Source organism: Accipiter gentilis, chromosome 7 (genome assembly GCF_929443795.1).
Source record: "Accipiter gentilis chromosome 7, bAccGen1.1, whole genome shotgun sequence".
Classification (NCBI taxonomy): Eukaryota; Metazoa; Chordata; class Aves; order Accipitriformes; family Accipitridae; genus Astur; species Astur gentilis.
Genome location: NC_064886.1, coordinates 38,427,731 through 38,448,950, shown reverse-complemented (window position 1 = coordinate 38,448,950; position 21,220 = coordinate 38,427,731). Strand labels below are relative to the sequence as shown.

The 21,220-nt window shown below is 40.0% G+C and overlaps 1 long non-coding RNA gene across 1 annotated transcript in view; it reads left to right on the top strand.

The window, feature by feature from the left end:
* Positions 1–19,872, top strand: part of LOC126040834 (uncharacterized) — a 48,960-nt gene extending 29,088 nt beyond the window's left edge. The window contains exon 3 of the long non-coding RNA XR_007506723.1: positions 19,789–19,872. This is a non-coding gene — a long non-coding RNA (uncharacterized LOC126040834). The remainder of the gene's footprint in view (positions 1–19,788) is intronic.
* The last annotated feature ends 1,348 nt before the right edge of the window (positions 19,873–21,220 follow it).

Below are 21,220 nucleotides of genomic sequence, written 5' to 3'. Positions count from 1 at the left end.
TCCCTTCTTTAGAAGCGGGGCTCTTCCCTCTCCTAAAATAGGAATGCTTCTACAAGCACATAAGTTTCATGAAACATGAGAGTCCCTTCTTGTACTTTTACTTGCTTTTCATTCATGATGGTTTCCCTGCAAATCCAGGCTAACTCCAGTGATCCAGAATGACACCAGGGGATTTTCTTCCATGCATATGTCAGGGCATCTGAGAGCAGAAGCTAGCCAAATGCAACTCTCTAATCTACCTTGCTTTATTTCTATTATATCTGATACTGGGAGGAAAGCAACCCTGCTAAATGTTGCTTGCCTCCCAGTATAGATAGTATAGACATTACTGAGCCTGTGGGCAGATTTCAAAAGAATCTGAATTTCAGCAGCAATTTTTTGCACCGTCCCTTCTTGTACTCTGTATAGTTGAGCAGAAATATGTTCAGACTTTTTCCATTTCCTCCTTTTTCTGTCAGTACCACATTATTTCCCACTGAAGGCTCTAGCCTTCCCATCATGTCACTGAAGAATTAATCCCCTGCGCTGTAAAGTAAGAACATATGGCAAGCCATTAGTCATCAGCCAATGCTAGGGACATGATTTTGTTCTAGAAAGTGTGCTGGCCAAGATGGTGAATGGAAGGATGGGGTTTTTAACAGGAGTTACGTTTGCAAATCAGAGACAGTTCTGAAGATTCAGAAAGTGCGTTAGCAGGCAAAGTGCATTAGCAAATCCCCCTGTGAGGTTTAGCAAGGGCGTTGTGGTGAACTTTGAGGTTGTGATGTAAAATAAGCTTCTACCTCCCTTTGTAAGGGAGCTTTCTGTGTTCTCAGAAGCCAAGGGCCTACCTTCATTTCTAAGTGTGCAAATTGCTTTCTATCAAATGGAAGCAAACTAATTTAGGTAAAAAAACACATTGCTTCTCATTTTTCAAGTGTATGAACGTAATGACAGTCGTCCCAGGAGCTCCCTCAAAAATTTGTGTGACCGTTTAACATCATCTATACCTCCCCCCTGGCATGACATAGTCCCTCCAGCCGTTGGTGAACACATGGAAAATGTCATCTATATTGTAACCCTCTCTAACCTTGTTCTTAGATCATATCCCCTTCTTGTCTCACTAGATGCGTATGGTCAATCACAGCTCTAGGGCAAGGATTGCCTCTTTGTTTTAATATGCACATAGGCATGTAATGGAACAGGGCTGGTGTTTCTAGGTGTTAATGCAAAACACATACATAACGCTAATCAAGGCAATAGACTGCCTGAAACGGATGTGATAAAAGGTGATGCCTTTTTAAAATAGTATCTGCCAAAGATCCTTCTACCTGAATAGAAGATGAAAAGTCCCTACAAAGAGAGAAGTCGTGTTGCAAAGCTTTCTTGTGTTCTCTTCTGTGGAGCTGACTGCAGCATCAACCAAGATTTTAAAACACCTTTGTTTTTGAAGTGATGAGCCTTTTAAAAATAATATTGCATGGGTAGCCCTAGTGAGTAGGAATTGAGGGAGACATGTACTACCATGCTTGTTCTCTTACTAGTCATTGACTGGAAATGCTCACAAAAGGAATAAAAAGTACATTTGCCTTGTTAATACAATTTGTATTACATATTCATAAACCATTTTATAAAGCTCCCAAGGAAAAATTCAATTGTACTGAAAGCACATAATGGTAGAGCGGCCATACAGAAAACAGGCAGCATGTTACAGAATTAACTGCACAATGAATGAAATGCTATGTCTATAATAAACCCATTCAGATATAAATTATGGGAGAGTAGATGAAATGTTTGTTAAGCAATAAAGCTTGCAACCGTACATGTGAAATTGAATGGGATTTATCATAAAATATTGTGGAGGATACAGGCTGAATATGTGTTACAAATTGACTGAATTAAAAATAATCCAAGGAAAGCAAGCTTTTGGGAGACTGAAAATTTTAGGAAATGAGTTCATAAGCTGTTTAGCTCTGACCCAAAGTCCCCTGGTGCCAAGAAAAAGAGAGGCAAGAAAATAAGAACAGAATAATTTCTTACAGGACTGCAGCTATGTTGTCTTAATTTTAACCTCCTAAATTTTGTCAAATAATCAGACTCCCTATTGAACAAACAGCATCTCACTGAAGCAGAGGGTAGAGAATTTGGCCCAGCAGTGTTTGGTTAGTATGATTTACCGTGGAAGATTTTTATTTTCCCCTGAACTATTTATCTCAGTAAGGCTGTTGTACTGAGGGCAGGATAGATGATATTTTGGTTGGACCTTAAAGAGATATGTGGTATGTTTTCCCAAAAGACCTTACCAGATATCTCAATACAAACAACAGAGTTGCTAAAGAACACATTCTGTGGGATCCCATCCCAAGCTTGACTGAAGTCCACTTCTCAAAATTACATAGCCTATGCTTTTGCTTTTGTTACTTCCAAAAATTGAAAATACTTACAGTTTTTACAACATGATGGAAATATTGTACTTACCACCACCACCAAAATCACCAAAACCTTAGAATTAGATTTAAAATTCAAATAGATGTTTATGGGATAGAGGGATAAAAAGCAGGGGGGATAAAAAGCAGGTGGGATGATTTCCAACCAGAAAGAACATATGTAGCTATGGAAAAATACGATAACCTAAGAAAAAGAAATCAGAGCTATAGAATCTGTGCCTGAGAGGGTTAAGAGCATTATCTCTTTTCTTAAGCTTACCTAGATGCTTTTTAGGTCATCTCTCTACTTTTCAAGCAGTGAATAATGGCCATTTCTCAAAGTAGTTAAATATATACAAAGAAGTCTGGAAGCCAGAGTACAAAGTGGTGTTTCTGTAGGGGCTTTAAGATGGTTGTTCTGATTTACGGATGGAGGATCCTGCACGTAGACTGAAGATGAGTGTAGCCAACTGCACAGACTTGGTTGACGTGGTCCTTATGTGTCTGCTGACCCTAAGATCCCTATTTCTGTGGGTGTGTTTCACTGTGGTGACATTCTGATAGGGTTTGTCGGGCCAAAGGAGTAAATAGGTAACTTCCCCCTGATTAACACACCTGACTAACCAGTAGATTTCCTTTAATCTCTTTGACCATGCAGCCTAACAGAATCCTTTTTGGTTTGCCTCTGCTTGCTGTTTAATAAATAAAAGGATTCCCCTCCTCAGAGCCACATGTAAAAAACACTTTGAGTTGTTATCCAGCAGCGTTTTAATTTCAAGAGGTAATGCTGAGCCATTTCAATGGAATGGGAGCTGCTGGACCATTATTGCAGAGCTAAATATAAATAAATGAGGAGAAATTAACTCAAGTAGACTCCATTTTGCTTCCCTGCGGAACGGATGTAGTTTCCCATGTATAAGAGAGTCTGTGGATTTTTTTTGTTCCCTTTTTTCACTGGAAGAACCACACTGAGTACAAACATACATCGGCATCCCACAGTGTATCAAGAGGGGCTGGTAATCTTAGCCTTTGAAGAAACGTGGCATGTGCCCAGCACTTTTGGATTGCATTTTATTCGTAGGAATACAGGCTATGAAACCTCTCTTTCCTACCAAGGAAGAAAAGCCTGTTAACTTGTCAGCCTGCATCTGAAAGGCTAAGGGTTCAAAGCTGCTCATCAGTGTTGGTTGACATTCCCCCTTAGTGCCTTTGGAAGTATCAAGTTTGCCAGTTATTGACTGCATTGCTGAATTATCTGTTGTATAAGCACAATTTCCATAAAGGACATAAGGCCGGGGACATGTTCACCATGCGTTTTAAGACATGGTTGATTTGATTTTCTCATTTCTTTTTTTCTCTAAACATATTTCTCTCAAATAGTAAATTGTAACAATATTATTGATTGTGTTCTGCTCATGGAGCAATAGCGTCTATTTGGCTTTTTTTATGTTTTTTTCTTAATGATTTGCTCAGAGGGTGGAAAGAAGTAGAGGAGGTGAAATACCTTTGTCCCCTGGAGATGAGGGCTTTCCAATTGAGACCAGCGACATGACAGTACAGGTTCTGTTAGCACCGTAACAGACCAGGCAGAGCCCCCGAACATGAAATCTTTCTCTGCGCCTTCAGTAAGAGATTCAGGACTTCACATCTAGACCTTAATATTGAAATGCTATGTTTTTCTTCTATTAACAACTAAATTCCCACATGATTTGAATAAATCTGGGGGAGAAGTCTCTAGGAGCACAAGAATTGTAAAGTCAGTTGAGGGGAAAAACATGCCATATATAATCTGCCCTGGGCAAAGAAAATGCATCAGGTTTTGAAATGCTGAATGCAGGCAATTCAGCAGAAGGTGAATTGTGGACAGAAACACAGCATTTAGCCGGTAGAACAACAGTGAGGATGTCTCACTCAATTCCTCCTTTTAATTTTTACTATGTTATTGCAAGTGAAGAGGTAATATCACTCAATGAGGCAAATTTCATTCTTAGATACATGCGCATAATTATCAGTGACCTTTTCTATCTGAGAGAGAATTGATTCTGATGCTCTACCTTTTGCTTTTAGGGCAGGGTCTTGCCCAATTTGTTTTACATGCTCAACAGTCATTATTTGGATGAACCAATCATGGAGATTGGCTATTATTGATAGATCTTCGAGGAAATATGTCAAAGTTAAGTAAAAATAAATAAAACATGAAATTAACATGAACATAGTGTTTTCCTAATCAGATACATGTTGCAGTAGCTCTTGCTAAAGTGGCAAAATCTAACCAGCAGGATGCAATTGATATGAAAGGTTTATTAAGAAAAGCAATTCAACAAATCTGTTATACACAGGGGAATATTACTCAGGATAAACTAATCTGGAAAATTAAAATTATCCTCCAACAAGTATTTGTCTCTTGCAAGATGTGCAGACCTGAACCAAACCATGTTCTAAGATTCATCAAAATGTTACAGTAATTTTTTGCTATTCTGAAACAGATCTCATCCTGAGGAACTGCCAGATTTTCTGACACACCGTCATAGGAGGTCAGAGGACTCTTATGACACATATATAATGCCCATTTAGCAGGTGGGAGAAGCAGGGAGTGCTCAAGCTCATGTGTCCACTAATTTTAGGTGTCATGATTAAATGCTGAGTCCTGCATCTCTGGAATAATCTCTCTTGGGCACAGGAGGAGCTCTCAGCTTTCTGACTCAGATGGAAGCGTGCTTTGTGTCTTCCTAAATGAAGGTCCAGATCATGGTCTGGATGGTTGACAGTGGTGCGGTGTGTGCCAGAATCTCCCTCTGGCGTTATGAAAAGCGGTAGGTGCTCTGCGCCTACATGTCTCTACTTGTTTACGCAAAAAATTTGGCTCCCCAAATTAGCGAATGCTTTTCAAGAATTTTGTCCAAACAGTTTGCTGCAGTGAGTCAGTAGCAGAGGTATGAATAGAGCCCAGGGCTCCTCACTCCTGGCCCCGTGCACTAACCACCAAGACCATTTACTTTTCTAGCCAGGGCCACAGTGAAGATGTGAAAATACCACAGGCAAAATTTTTTTTTTTTTTTTTTTTCAAATTTTCCACTCAATTTTGCAGACTCAGGAGGTTTGGTTAGCTCTCCATGTTGAGCAAGAGGATAATATTGGCTTTGCTCTGAAGTTTTTCACTTCTAGGTATATGAAAGATGAGTCTTTCCTCTTGCTTTCCCCACTGACCTCTGCTTGAAGGTGACTGGAGATGTGTGTTGAGTTATTTTTCCTTTGGAGAAACTGGTACAGAAGGAGGAGTGAGCAAGGAGAAGTCAGCCCATCGGGGTACTGGCCTTAACTTCTCACTGGCAAAGAAAGCAAAGAGGATGGGGAGAACGGGGAGGCCAGGAACAGCAAATGGTCAACAGTCCTGGTCTGTGCTGTTGATTAAATCCTCTGGTGATCCAGCCGGGGGATCAACAGGAGAGTTGTGCCCAGTCATTAAGGAAAGGCATGACTGTAATTAATGGCAAAGGGCCCGATACAATAAAAGGCATGTCTGCCTTCTGCATTGCGAAGCCTGCATAGGGCTGCGAAAGACGCCAAAGAAAATCAATGTTAAGCAGCTTGTATGGATTTGTGCAGACCTATATAGTGCCAAAGTCCAGACATATTTCTCATTGAGCTGAGTCCTCATATGTTTTATTTATAATTTAATGCTAAAATTTATGAAGGAGATGCATGGCAGAGGGAGAACCCATAACCTTGTCATTTCATTTCTTAAAGCAGCAGCTACTAGATCTAGGAAAGAATTACATCCTCCTCCTTCTCTCTGACTCCCCAGCATAAAATGTAACATGATAGAAATTTTTTTCACTCTGAGTTTGTTTTCACTGAATCGGCTGTACAACCGAGTTGCCCGTTGCATATCATGCAGCAAGTGTTTATCAAAATTGCTAACTGCCAATCACTTGCTCTAAACTAAATCACCTCAGATGTTATTCATCAAGCATGCCATGTTACATTATAGACTTCCGTAACACAGACACTTACGGTAGGGAAAAAATTAATTGCCTGTATTATTTTCCATAAAAACAAATAAACAGCACTAGGTGCCTTTTTAAAGTCAATCGAAGGATTGATTTTAAATCAAATTGTATTTCACAATAGTTCAAGCACTCACCACTAGATGCTGTAATCTTGGGACTTTAAATATGGATACTGTAATTTCGGAATGTCACATGCTTTGAACATTTGTATTGAAATTTAAACAATTGCCGTAAGAAAATAAAAGGAGTATATATAAAAAAGTATTAAACACGACAGCAACATTAAGAGCCGTGTTTGGAAGGAGGAAGGGTTTTAACAGAATACATTTATTTATTAGTCTCTTTTCTATTGTTCACCATGATGTCAGGATTACATTTTCCCTGAAACTGTGGCTCAGGCTTTTCCCCTTCTGACATCAGCCACATTTGTACTACGAAGCTCAGATGAGACAACAAGGTGCAGGATTTCTGCTGGCATGCATTCAACCAGATCAGCACTGCAGAGCTAGCAGAGCTTAATTGAATTGTACTGGAAACCTAAAAGAGAAGAGGCTGCCAGGGAAAGAACACAGGTTCCTGCAATGGAGAAGACCTAATGACAGGAGAACCTCAAAATGTTTTGTTCCGTTAAATTGCCAAGAACAGGTAGGAGTCCAAAACTCACACAAGACTCCTGGGTAAGGATCCAAAAGTTGCATATATTTTCTTGTTCATCCGAGTTACCCAAATGGCCTGGTTCAGCAGAATCTGAGCTGGGAGTCTCAGGGAAATGGCTGTCACATGAGATGTCTAGTTAAATTTAGTTAAACAGTTAAATATTACCACTTTTATAAGCAAAAGAAAAGAAACTCCACCTAATCCAAAACATCTCACATTTTCTTTAACAAAAACATTTGTTTCCTCTTTTATCTCCCCCGCCCCTTTTTGGTGCCATAAATATGTCAGTTGTTTAAAAGATGTGACTGCCCTTATAAATGTATCGAAGATAAGCTAGGTTGTAAAGGATTCAGGTTCATGAACTGTGTTTATACAGTCTATTGTTTAGTACTCATGAATAATTGATTCTTGTCCTTCCTGCACAAATATTCAATCAGATACCATTCAAATTGATAACAGGTGTCTGATCTAGGAAAAAAACGGCAACGTTCTTTGACTGGAGATGTGATTGTAATACAGCTCAACTTCAGCCATGGAGTGCAGAGCGTCACACATTTCAAACAGGACCTGTTGAGAGAGAGTTTCTAATTAAAACAGCATACCGTGTAATTGTCTGGTATGTTTTGGGTAAGCAACCATCCCAAAGCACATTTCTTGCATTTTATTTTTATGTGTATAAATGTGAAATGGAGAATGGATCATAATTTTTAAAAATTGTTTGTTCTGATCAGAGGTCAGATTATGCAGAGAGAAGAATACAGTTCTATGTAGTCTGTAATTCCATAGGATCCTTACATTCCTGATATTAAAAAAACTGACTATGATTTCCCCAGACCATGTGATGACCAGGAGACATAGAATAATTGCATTATGTGATATATTATTTAAGATCCAGTAAGATAGTGCCTGTTCCTTAAAGCACAGATTCTTTTCAGATGAGTTACAACTTTCCACTACTCGAAGCTTCCTGCGAGTCACTTTTTATATACTGCAGGAAAACAAAATGTGCATAGAAACGGAGCAGGGAGCAGGACCTGCTTGTGTATCCTTGAACCTTGGAGCGGTGCTCATTTCTTGCTCAGGGAGATTTGTTGACGTGGGCAAGGTTATGCCTGATTTGGAAAGAGTAGCTGCAGAGTGAATATAGGTATATAACTGGAATTTTGCTCCCAGGCACATGAAAATAAGTCTGAGGAGTCAGAGGTTCAACATGTTCCAACTAAAGTGAATACAATTTTCATCATTGCATTAACCAAGACAAAAATCGATTCTTAGTTGGTACTAGGAAATACAGAGTATATTACAAGTGTAATTAACTGATAGTAATAGGAACTCTTTGGAAGAGCCATTGAGCAAATATGTAAATAGGGTTGGGTTTTTTATGTCATTGTCATGCTGCAAATGTTCCTGTGGGAGGCCTCAGCCTTGTGAAGGGCGTGGAAGAGCAAGGAAGTCGCACATCAGTGCTCGTGTGTTTTGCATCAGGGACCCAAAGCACTGTGCTGTGAAGAAGCAAAGTGCTTCAATTCATTCTCGTTCCTACCCAATGCATGGGTTTCCTTGCTGCATTCTGCAAGGGTATTTTTAGAGTTAGTGCTTTTACTTTGTTGCGCCTCTTCGCCCATCCCCTCCCACCCCTTGAGTTTAATGCTTAAAGGTAGAAAATTGGAAGCTCTGAAAATTATTTTCTTCTGGTTGCCAGTGAAGGCAGTTTTCCATATTTCTTTATTTACAGTGCTTTATATTTTCATCCTCTTTTCTATCAAAAGGGCTCTGTAGGTGTAGAAAATAGGTTCTGCTGTATAGCGTTCATGCTCACTCAGTCTTTGACCATACACATTTGACTACCAACATGGAAAGATAATGTTCTTTATAGGTGGGATATGCTCAGACCACAAGCATTAGATCAATGAATGGTTGGTCACGTGAGGATAAGAGTTTTTTATAGTCTTGATGGATTTATACATTTGAACTAGGCAGCTGTTCCCACTGAACAGTTCTCCCACATCCTTCAGCTCACTAGCTCTCATGTATTTCCAAAAAATTAATGCAGCCATGGAGTGTTAACTCTCTTTGTTTATTTGCATCTTAATTACGGCTGGCAATTCTCGAATGGTATCAAGTACCTGTCCCCCCATCTCTCTCAAACCTTCAGACCCATCTTACAACCCTCCGTGCACTTGATCCATCCTTCAGACCCATCTTGCAACCTTCCATGTGCTTGTTCCATCCAGTCCCCCAACACACAAACATTTCAGAAAGTTGCAGCTTTCTGCTCGAGGTGGGGAGAAGGGCCGAGGTTCTGCATCTGCTGTACTAGCTGCCAAAACCAAGGTATATTTCAGAGAGCTTTCCTCTTGTTGATTGAAAAGCCCTTTTTGGGTCGCTTATTTGGGTAAAGTGTTTCTGCTCTAGAGTGGCATAAAATATAGAAGTTCTCTTTCTTTTCTTTTTTTTGAATACTAAGCAACTGTCTGTTTCTGAAGGTTCAAACAAATGCTTTAGTTATACTCTGTCTGCTCAGCACTCCAGTGCACAAACCCTGGTATTTTTAAAGGAGTGCAGACCCTGAAGCCAGTAGCACACTAAAATGCTCAATCTTCCATAAATATTACCCTTCCCCTGACCTTCCTTCATTTTCCATGCTGGATTCCACTTCTGAATCTATTCATTTTGAATAGGCAGCAAAATCCTTCCCTGGAATAGACAACACAGATACACCTTGCCAGCTGTAGCAGTTCGTAATGTATATATTATTGAAATATTGGCAGTGGTCTCTGAAACCACAAACAGAATTAGTTGTACCCAGAGAAACATACTTTCTTTCAGTGGCTTGAGTAGCCAACAATTACTAAAAATATCCTCCTCCTTTCTATAATTTCAGAAGATAACATAGTATTTAGTGCACAAGTGACATAACACATGAATCAGCTCTTCATAAAGATTTCTTTTTCCCATGGTATGTTAAAAATATTCAGATGGGGCAGCACACAAAGACAGCAATTTCTTTCTGTTCTTTATTACGAGCATTTAATGCTTGCTAAAGGTTTCAAGTTGCCTGCCTTCCCCTATTAAAGTTTCTCTTCAGCTAAGCACAAACCTGAAACCCATCCTGCAGCCACTTTACTTGTGGAGTAAAGTGCCACAAAGCCCAGGAGTGACGGCAGTGATGTTTCTAGCCCACTGCTAGAAACACGGCGGGGAAGTCGTGGCAAGGCTGGGACCAGATCCCTGGCTCTGGTTCTCCGAACTCTCTCCTGTTCCTTGGGCCACCGAAGGAGGGACAGCTGTGTTGGCTGAGCTGTGTCCTTAGTGTCCTCACCGTGCTGCCTGGGGCGGACTGCCAGGCAGGTGACACTGTGGGAGGAGTGCCGAAAAGGCTAATTCCCTTGCAACTCAGAAAATGGCATTTACATTATTTTTTCTTGCAGTCTCCCCGCTCCACCCCAGGAGTGGTCCGTAGCTTGTAAATTGTTGCTTGAATCAGTGTGCTTAAAACTTTGAGGACTCTGCACAGCTGTCGAACATACCCGTTTTTGAGTGTTTATGAAGTTTTTTATAAGTGATAGGTATTTGCAGTAATTAAATGATAGTATGAATGATATGCTGTGCACTCTAGGAGCAGCCAGGTTGGCAAACCTGTGGAAGAGACCTGTTGGATAGAAGAAAGCATCTTGGATCACTGCAGTATTGAGCCTAAAACCCAAAGGTCAAAGCTGTCAGAGATTGGACTCTGCTGGAATTGGAATTCCAAGTCTCTTGACTTGGATTTCTTCCTTTTTTTGTAGCTAATAAGCCAGGATTTGGTGGTGTGTACCTTGCACGTCTTTGGTGAGATATTACTTCATAGGAAAACCGATCTAATAACCAGCAGCTGCTGGAAGGCGTGGCTCTGCTTCTCCATCCCTCGGTATCACTGACGTCTCCAATGCCTTTAAGCTGCACACTCTGGCGTCTGTAGAAAACTCTTTTCCCCCCTATAGTTATTTTTCTGACAACTGAACTCCATGAATTTGCTCATTCTTTACTTGGATGTGCAGAGCCAGGAAGCAGAGACGGATGTGACCAAGTATGTGTGGCACTGCCTTACCTATAATGGGAAACTTCACCTATAGATTTGCTTGGAGTTGGAAGTTGGGCTGCTCCTGTATATTCAAATTGAATTTTTTAGCTGCTTAGTTCTCTGGGAAGGTCTTAGAATGAGTCCATCAATCTCTTACAAATGAAATAGCAGCATGGATTTCTATTCAGCAAATGCTAAGTGATAGTCTGAGAATTTTAGAGGATGAGGGAAGCCCCAAAGTGTGAGAGAAGTGTAAATGTTGTACCTACCTTTTTTAAAGGAGAAAAAGAAGGCATCAGGAATTCATAAACCAGTCAGCCCAATAGCTATTCCTGGACATACACGGGAACAAATCTTAAAATTCTAACTATTCAGATGATAAGAAGGTTGTAAAAGATAGCATAAGATTGAAGTGATTTGTTCTCAGCAAGTCCATCTGATTTCTTTCTCTGACAGAATAACTAGCCTGGGGAAAGGGGGAAGATGTTGCTGAATTATCCTGATTTCAGCTTTTGTTTTTGTCTCACATAATGTCCTTGTGAAAAATTAGGAAAAAAAAAAATTGCAGTAGAGAGTACACAGCTAAAGAACTGCATTGGGCACCATATTTTACATATGAAGAAGGCATATTAAATTGACTGGAGTGTGACAGGAAAATCTGAGATTTATAGAACATGATCTATGAAGAAAAGTTGTGGGAACTGATAAACCTACGGAGAAATCATCGTGATAGTCTCTCCAATATGAGAAAGTTACACAAAGGCTGGGGCTTATTGTTCTCTCTCCACTTGAGGGAATTCAAAAGAAACCAATTTAATTTTCAGCCAAGATGCATTAGGATGACTGGGAGGAAAACTTTCTAACCACAAGGGGAATTGAGTAATGATGCAGACTTCATCAGAGGGTTTCCAGAACAGGGTAGACAGATGTTAAGGGGAGTCTGGCACTACTAACGATTCAAAGGCTGGGGAGGTCCTATCCAGGCCTATGTTATTACCTGTGAAGAGCAACCCGAGAGGAAAAAGTAAAAGCTACTGCCAAGAGACTATGAATGAACGGTGGGTTTATCAGTTGGTGATAAATAGCTCTTTCTTAAGAGATGGGGATGATATTACTTTCTAAAAAAATAAAGTTCTTCCATCATGAATTGATGGCGATATATACATTTTAATACATACAGGGAAAAGCAATGTAAAATGTTATTAAAGACATAGCATGCTAGTGCTAGTCTATCACAGACTCTGTTTATATGTTGTGATAATAGCCCTAACTTCTTATTTTAAACATCAGTTACATTGTGATGTCATAAAAGATTAGGGTTTTTTAAAGTAACTTTTACTAGACTCACATACAGTTTTAGTTCACATACAAATTTTTGTAGGCCTCCTGAGAACTTATAATAATAGGACAGGAGAGAATGATGCAGAATTCATTTTAATTTGCTTGTCTTGGAATGCCCTTTGCTGTTTATATTACAGATTTCAATATACATCTCAGAGGATCAGAGCAAGTATAAATATCTACACCAATTTAAAAATGTACCATTTTTAGAACCTGTCATATATTTTCTGGTAAGGCATGCTATTCATCATCTTCTGAGGACCATTTTTCTTAGAAATATGTAAAAATATATATACAGCTAATGTACAGGATCCCAAAAGCTGTAGTTGGGAACATAAATTAAGCCCAAAGTGCTCAATTTTAAATGTACCTTGCTTTTCTACAGCACTTGGCTGTCTGGATCCGAGAGTGCTTTCAAATTTGAATGAGATGAGTTTCACAAAGTTCCAAAGAAGGTGATAGTTATTATTGGTTTTTATGCCTATTATTTCATAACATCATCCTCCAGAGAAAATGCTGGTATTATTACCCACCTTGCTTCTGAAGCCCAAACTGAAAATCTGTTTATGTGTCTAAGGTCACTTAAAAGTTTATTCTCTTTCTTCCCCCGCCTCCTTACCTTCCCTCACTTTTAGTACTGATAAAGAGAAATACAAAAGCAATGGAGGCTGGTCTACAAGCTCAGTTTTCATTGAAAGCCGACGGGCATTAGTTAATTCCTTTTTTATGCCTCTGCCATTCGCAGTCCACATATTCAGAAGTGGGCATACTTCACGCATGGTTGTAAAAAGGATATGTGTATATTGTGTCAGTGCTTGTGGAGGAAGTACCATTTCAAATACCTGTTTAGATGTCCAGTATTCTTAGCATATGGAAATGATGTATCTACTCAGTACTAGAGCTGTAAAGCACACTTTGTCTTTTGGACAGACAGGATAGAGGCACTGCAATCAACACCACTGGTCTCACCCCTGCCTCCCCACTACCAACAGCAGAATGACGTTAGTAATATAATTTTTGGCGCGCTGAGGTTTTAACAGGCCTTGGTCACCCTCGATGAGTCTTTAGGTCTTCTCAGAATCATACCCAGACAACATGTACTGAAGAATTACTCAGTTGTAGGATATTCCTTTGGTGTGCTATCACTTGGCTGTTCTCGTCGGCAGTGACCTGTCTGCAGTCTCAGCTGAGCTGACTTTAAAAGTTCTATCAGTAATAATAAGCAGAAACACATGAAAGGAAGTATAAATTATTGGTAGTGGTGGAGCTCAGGAGTGCTGGACTTTCAGCTCATGTACTTAAACAGTTAAATATTGCCACTTTTGTAAGCTAAAAAAAAGGCAACCTCACCTAATCCAAAACATCTCACATTTTCTTTAATAAAAGCATTTGTTTCCTCTTTTATCCCCACTTTTTTTGTGTGCCATAAAGGTCATCCTTGGAGTGTCTGTTGAGATCCTCAGCAGCCAAAATGTATTAGAGCCGCCACTAAGTAAATTAAATTGACTAAAAACGTGTCAAAAATGGGCTGGCAGACCACTCCCGTTGGGTTATTTTATGCTATGACATGGATTTTAAACAGTTAAGAAAACCAATTAGCATCAAGCAAGCGTACAATACCATTTTGTTCTGTAATTCCACCTGTCACTTTTTTATTTCCCATTTCATTCTCATCTTTCTTCATAATTGGATACAAAAATACTAAGCTGTAACTACTTGTGCGAAGAAAGATGAGAGACAGACCCTGAACAGATCAGCATGTGCATTAGAAACTGCGCGTTGTGAAAATCCAAATTCAGTTGGAAAGTGATGATTCAACCAATAATACACAGTATGATATATGTAACGAACTGGGAAGCTGGAAAGAGCTGAGTTGTGTGACTTAACTGCTCTAATAGACACTGTGTTTTACAGACCAATGCTTGAACATCTGTATCGGGTAGTTTCTATTGAGGAAACAGCAATAGCCATAAAATACTCAGCAATATCCTATATATAACAATGAAGGTTTGAAGGCAAGGACACCAGGTTATGTATTTCATTCTTCTGCTTTACTGAGAACTTGAACAACAACAAAAAGCAGGCAGACGAGCAACTGATGTAATGTCTCCTTTGACACAGATTGCATTCCAGCATTTTTAATAACTCATTTTCCCAAGGGTGGGGTGATGGGGATGCTTTAAATATTCCCTGATTATTTTTTTTTTAAAAAAAAAAACCCACACTCCCAGATTTCTGATAGTCTTAGGCGCTTCTTGCAAACAGTCCCCGGCCCCTAAGGAATTCAGCTTGCGAGGAGGTGCTGGCTAGCTGAAGGGCAGTGATTCTCAACGCTACCTGTCTTAGGACGACGATCTGGAAATGAGCAGATGCTGCTGATTGCACAGGGATGACTGAGTGGTAGAAGAGGGGTGGAGGAGCACCCATCTTCCCCACTTACAGCCTTTCCAGCATACTGTAGACAACATAATTAGGGTGCATAGATGCCTGTCTTTTACAGAGCTGGTTCCTTGGCGCTGAATCCTTGGCTTATTTCTCACTGGCTCGAAGGTTAAAAACCCTGGATGATTTCGGTGGCCACTGCCACTCCAATAACCTACATATTTTTCACTTTTTAGATAAGTTGTCTTCAGAACTCTCTTTTTTTTTACATGGGGGAAAAAAGCAGGAAGGAAGAAAGCCCTGTTTGCTTCTCTGATGCACTTTGAAATCCTCAAGGGACATGGCTGAAGGCACTTGTTTATGGGCATGGTTTTCCAAATACACTTTGGTGTAAGTAATGTTTTCCTAGGAAGTGAAGTATTTTTGTATGAAGTTCTAGTGTTGTGCCTCATTGCTGCAGTATGTAACTGGTGGATTTCTGATTTTTCAAGGAAGTAAAAGTCTTTTCTTATTTCTAATAGAAAAAAAGATATCCAACATTGTGTTTACAAATATTGAAGATTAAAAGGAGTGTTTTGTACCTTGGCCAAACATAATAGGAGCATTTGATAAATTCTTATTATGTCCTTGTACTTTAATCAAATACTTCAACTATTTTTGGCTCCCATTTCCGCAATTTTACTTCTGCTTCAGTAGCTTGCACTGCACTGTAAGAAGAACCTTGTCCTTTCCCTGTCTTTGTTAATATCAGCGTTATTAAATCTACACAGCCTACACAGCTCTACAGTCAAAATTACATACATAATCATTAACAACAACAACAAAAAGACTACATAGTTGCAAGTGTACTGTGTGCCTTGTAGAAGAGTGGGCACTTGAAAACCGAACAACTCCCACAGCCTTCTGTACAGCAAAGTCGCTTTCTGCTGCTCCTGAAGAAACAAAAAGCACGTGCAACTCTCCTGTTAGAGATTCCCTGAATGGCAAACCACACATTTCTTCCTACAGTGGTATCACGCCACAGACCTTCTTCTTGCCCAAACCAGGAGTTCAACCCATTTCTCATCCCACCCGGGCGTGCGGGTTTCTTTCTGAGAGGCCGGGCGGCAGAGGGACGGGCTCAGCCGGGGTTTGCTGTGCTGAGGATGGAGGTAGGGTGAGCACATGGGCACCAGCGCGGGGTGTTGCTCCTGCTCACCCCTTCCCTGGATTCACTGAGATGTCGCTGTAGCCGGTAGTATTCAGGAATGGAAGTCAACAGGGAAGTTGTTAGTGCATCCAGAGAAAATAAATGTGTGTGCCCTATTACACAAATTAAGCATCTAAATTCCACCCTGTTCCTTTGGTTGCTGCTTGGCAAGTAGGTTCTATGTTTGATATCACAAAGTGTATTGATTTTGGTGGAATAGCTGTTCAGAGAGATTTGGCAGAATTGGAAGTATTTGAGTTGAATCAATGAGATTTTGAACCCTTCCCCCTTAACGTTGTATGGCACTTGGGGGTGTCTTTCTGCATTTTCCATGACATCAGCCTTGACGTTGCTCTTGCTTTCTGGCTTGCAAGTATCTCTGAATCACTTCTGCTTTATTTAGAGCACAGAGTTTGTTCCTTCCCATCCATCCTTGAACTTCACCTCTGCCAGGGCACATCATGACACTGAAGGAGGGTATGCTTTCCCACCATCAGTGTGGAAACTGGTTTATCCCAAATCCATCTTTGCCTTTTCGCAGACTCTCTTATGGGGTTGAAAGGAACGTCCAAATGATGTCTGCTCTTTGGGTGATAAGATTTCCTTCTTTGTCTTTTCTTGCATATTGAAGTGTCTAAACAAATTAAATTAAATTAAAGTTAATAAAAAATACACAATAACTTATGACCCACAACCAGATAGTCTGACTCTGCAATTGCTCATGTATTTTTGGAGGTGATTTGCTGCTTCTAGGATTTCTTTGACTCCTGAACCAGTAGTGTAATGAAGGGAGGGACAGACTGACATAGTTGTAGCCACAACTCGAAGTCAGTGTAATTGTTATTTCATATGCAGCTTTTAATTCAAAGAACTTGAAGGGTAGAGTCCCAGTTTAACCAAAGTACATAAATAAGTCCCTAACTTAAGTGTACGAAGTCAGGAGGCAGCTAGCAGAGTTAAGGTTAAGAATATACTTCAGTGTTTTTCTGTACTGGGGAACACTCTTTTTCCCTCATAATATAATATTTTGCACAACCCAAACACGTAGGTCAAGAGGCCAGAAAATTAGCACAAGCTGTAACACTCTTGTAAAGGCGGGGGTGGGGGTGGGGGTGAATACAAAACCTAAAACCATTCATACATTTTAAATGGTTTCCCTTCCCTCCATTCATGCAGTGATACAGAACAGCTGGTCATGAAACCTGGCTGCATATTTGTTAAATGCGAACAGATCACTAAATCAAATTTGTTGACCAATTTTCAAGTATGTGGCCTTGAGATATTAAAAAAAAAAAAAAAAAAAAAGAAAAAGGTTTGCATTGCCTAAAGAGGAGAGGGTAACAGGCCAGTGGTACGAACATTTCATGCTGGTGAGATTTGGCAGGGGGGGAGGGAATCTAATCGCTAACTTTCGTGTGAGTACCCAGCTAAAACCTCAGGGAATTTTATATAGTGCATGTTGTCAGTATTTTAATCATCCACAGCTGTCAAAACTCTTGTAACCCGCCTCTTCTATTTAAAATGTGTCTTCTAGGCATAAAATAATTAAAGGTGCAGGACCATAAGGTAGGCTCAGAGCCGCTGCAATGTGACAAAACTCCACATATGAAAGGCATTATTTCAGGAAGTTTTAAATATAAATTTTGTTTTGTCAGAAGGCTGCAGGGCACACATTTTCTATACTGTCAAGCTTGATAGTAACAATATTTATATTTCAAATAAAAAGATTAAATTGCAGTCTTATGTGTTTCTGGTTTTCACATAGTTTTTACCAGTGTATCATAGTGTTCCATATCAGTGTGTCATCGAAACTTTTTTTTTTGCTGACACCAGTTTTGCTTTATTGTAATATTAAGTCTTGTACTGTCAGCCCCTGAATTGAAATAATGAGGGCAGACAGTAGTTTAGTTGACTAGCCTATATCTTCCCTTTCCACCCCCCCCTAAATAAACCTGAAAACAACACAAAATAAAAATGAATTCATTCAAAAAAGCAATTGCAAAGACAGAGATTTGGAGGCTATTAACATAAAATGTCTTTGTGCGTGCGTGCGCATGCGTGCACTTGTGCGTGCTTGTGCAGTCTCTGTTTGCTGTGTGTCATCCTGCGGTTCAAGACCCCACCTTGCGAACTCGCCTTCATGTGCCTACCAAATGCATGTGTACTTTCCAAGAGCATTAAAGCTTAGTGTGAGAATACAGATGGAAGAGGAGGGGAGGGCAGCGTAATTTATGAATATTTTGATCTTCTCTATTTGTTTGTTTTTAATATTAAAAGAGCTAACCCAAAGAATGACTGCCTTGGTCGTTTTGAGCTGTCTGGTTGGCAAGCCTTTTGTGCCACTGCTTGTTAGCTGTTATTTGTGAACTTTCTGTTAATGCCCATAGGCCCTTCATTCTTCATTGTTCAGAGCTTTGCAGTCCCATGAGTTTCAGTCCCGGGGTTGGGTTGGTGTCATCTGGGCAGCATCAGGGCTTGACAGAACAATGGGGAGAAATGTGAAGAGGTTCTGACTCAGGCTCGTGTTGGAACTGCCGATCGGAGTCACTTACCCTGCCAGCTGGGGCTGGGTTTGCTCTTTTTGGGTTGAAATGTGAACATTTCATCACAACTCTTTTGTGGCAGTTTGGAACTGGCAAAGACTTTCTGTGCAAATTCCCCGGGTTTTCCCCTCCGCGTGATGGTGAAGTTTTTTCCCTCGGTGTTGGATGGTGCCAGCTGATATGTAACAACTTCTCTGGCCGTGATGTGTTTGATGAACTGCATTAATCAGAAAAGCAATTCAAAATTTGGGTGTTACAGAAACTACTCCAGAATTGCTATCAGCTTAGGCGTGATATGGGCTTGATTCTTCTCTCTGTGTTGCTGCATAATGATGCTTCTTTCTGTCACTTTAAACCTTTGGTCTGTCATTTGGCCAGTCATGATTTTACAATAATGAAAATAAGAGTAAACAGCACTAATAAACATGTGTGTGATGGAAAACGAGGAGGCTGTGTTGCTAAGGAAACTTGTGAGGAACTGAATGCAAAAAGTGCATTTCCGTGAAACTTCTCGTGCAGGGAGTATTTACTTCTTTTATATTTACAACAGTTGCCAGCTTAATATAATTTGCTGGGTTTATAACAGGAAAAGTGAACTGCATGCCCCAAATCTGTGAGCTAATAAGTGACAGATCTGACCATGTAATTCTCATGAACATCTTTCTGACTACTCAATGCTCTCCCTGATTTATGCCATAATATCAACTCTAAAACTGCTAGGTTCCTTATAGAAAGCTGAGCATATTCAAAAGCTATTCAAAGTCATTTGAAAACAAACGTGTTTTGACTCTGGGATTTTTTTAATTGCTACTGATATACCTCAGTAAATAAGTTTTGTTTCATTCCGTAACCAGCCAAGAACTTTCTAGTCCATTGTAGAAACTGGTTAGAAAGCTTCACAGATTGTATACGTGGGGATAAAATGTTATTGAAAAGATTGTGCTCATCAAAGAACAGCCTTGCCTTTTCCATGTATAAGTCCGTGCCTCTGTACATCAAGCTCCTAAATGCTTTGCAAAAGAGGCCACCCTCTGGATTAATCAAAATAGGAACAATAGGGGAAGATATTTAAAAGTAAAGTTATGTACAAATGGAAGACTTTTGTATATAACGGGAGACAACAGGTGGCACTACCCGTTCTGTACTCAAAATCTGATCTTGCTTAACACCCCCAACCACTTTTTTTTTTTTTTTTCAGTTTGAACTGATGGATATACAAATCAGGCTATTGCAGCACAGACATCTCAAATGAGGGAGCCCTATTCCGATGGAAACATCTGGTTTCATTACACCAGGTAACACCTGCATGAAATTACATCTGTGCGGAAAGTCCTTTAACAGAATTTAGTAATTAAACTGAGGCAATCTAATCAAAGAAAGGCATGGAGAAGGTGATACATGAAGTTTCATTCTCTGCCATGTAAATAAACTGCATTAGTATATTGGGTCTTTCAAGAAACTGTTAACATCAACAGCTTGCAATTGAATAGATTTCATGTTAAAAACAGCCTTCCATACTATATCCACAATATATATTCTGATCTTCCAAACAAATCTCCAGGGTGCTGTTTGGATTTATTGCACTTAATAGCATATTGTTTGGAGTGTACAATGTGTGGGTCCAACTGAGTTTTACTAGGATATTCTGTGGCTCAATTTCCTTTCAATGTGTAACTGTGTCCTTTTGAAATTTTGCTTTAAAGCCTTGTGTAGTCGACTGCTTCGGTGGACAACCTTTGCTCTGTGCCTTATCAACTGGTTTCTAAAATGTCAAGGCTGACCTTGACTTGAGCACCAGCAAGGAGCAACCTCAGTGCAGGGACACGCCTGGGGCTCTGTGATAGTTGGGGATTTCTCTGTGTTGTCACTGTGAACTGCACTGTGTCTGAGGCTGGAACTGGCTCAAAGTGGAGCTTCTGGCATCGATTCTTGGTTCTCTTGTGATTCTCATGAAAAGAGATGGTTTCCCCGTCTTTGAGTAGGTTCTGTGTTAGCCCTGTGCAGTGTACAGGCACTTCTGGCTTTGCTTACGTGAGATTTTACCATCTGGCAGTGTCACCTGGAAGGCATAAATAAAGCCATTGTTTCACGGATTCTATTGGGGCTGCATATATTTTCCTTGTCAGAAAGTATAGAATAACACATCCAGCAGAAATCACAAAAAAATTGCTACTACTGTTAGAAACTGATAAAGGACAGCAAGGTTAACACTCCTAGCTTTAGGATGAGTTCCAGCAATTCTTTATGGAGCTGACTGACATTTTTTTCCCATACTTTTTTTCCTCTGAAAGCTGACTTTTTGGCCACAGTAAAAAATTTACATGCAAAATTTTCATCTTGGTAATAAATGCCCTTGCCAAGATTAATAATTTTTCCAGACCTTCCCTGGAGAAAGAATACTCCTCGGAGCATAGCTGGAAGTCAAGGACTTATCTTGGAAACCAGCTTTTTGGTAGACTGTTTCCCTTTCTGCTTTTGAAACAGCGTATTACTAATCAGCTGACCTTTGAACAAACACAACTTTTTCGTTTGGGGCACTGTCATCCATGTTAATCCAGATGTGCCTTTTAAAGCCAGATTCCTCCTGTTGATCCATTGACGTTCTCAGAATCCATTTCCAGGTACCTGGC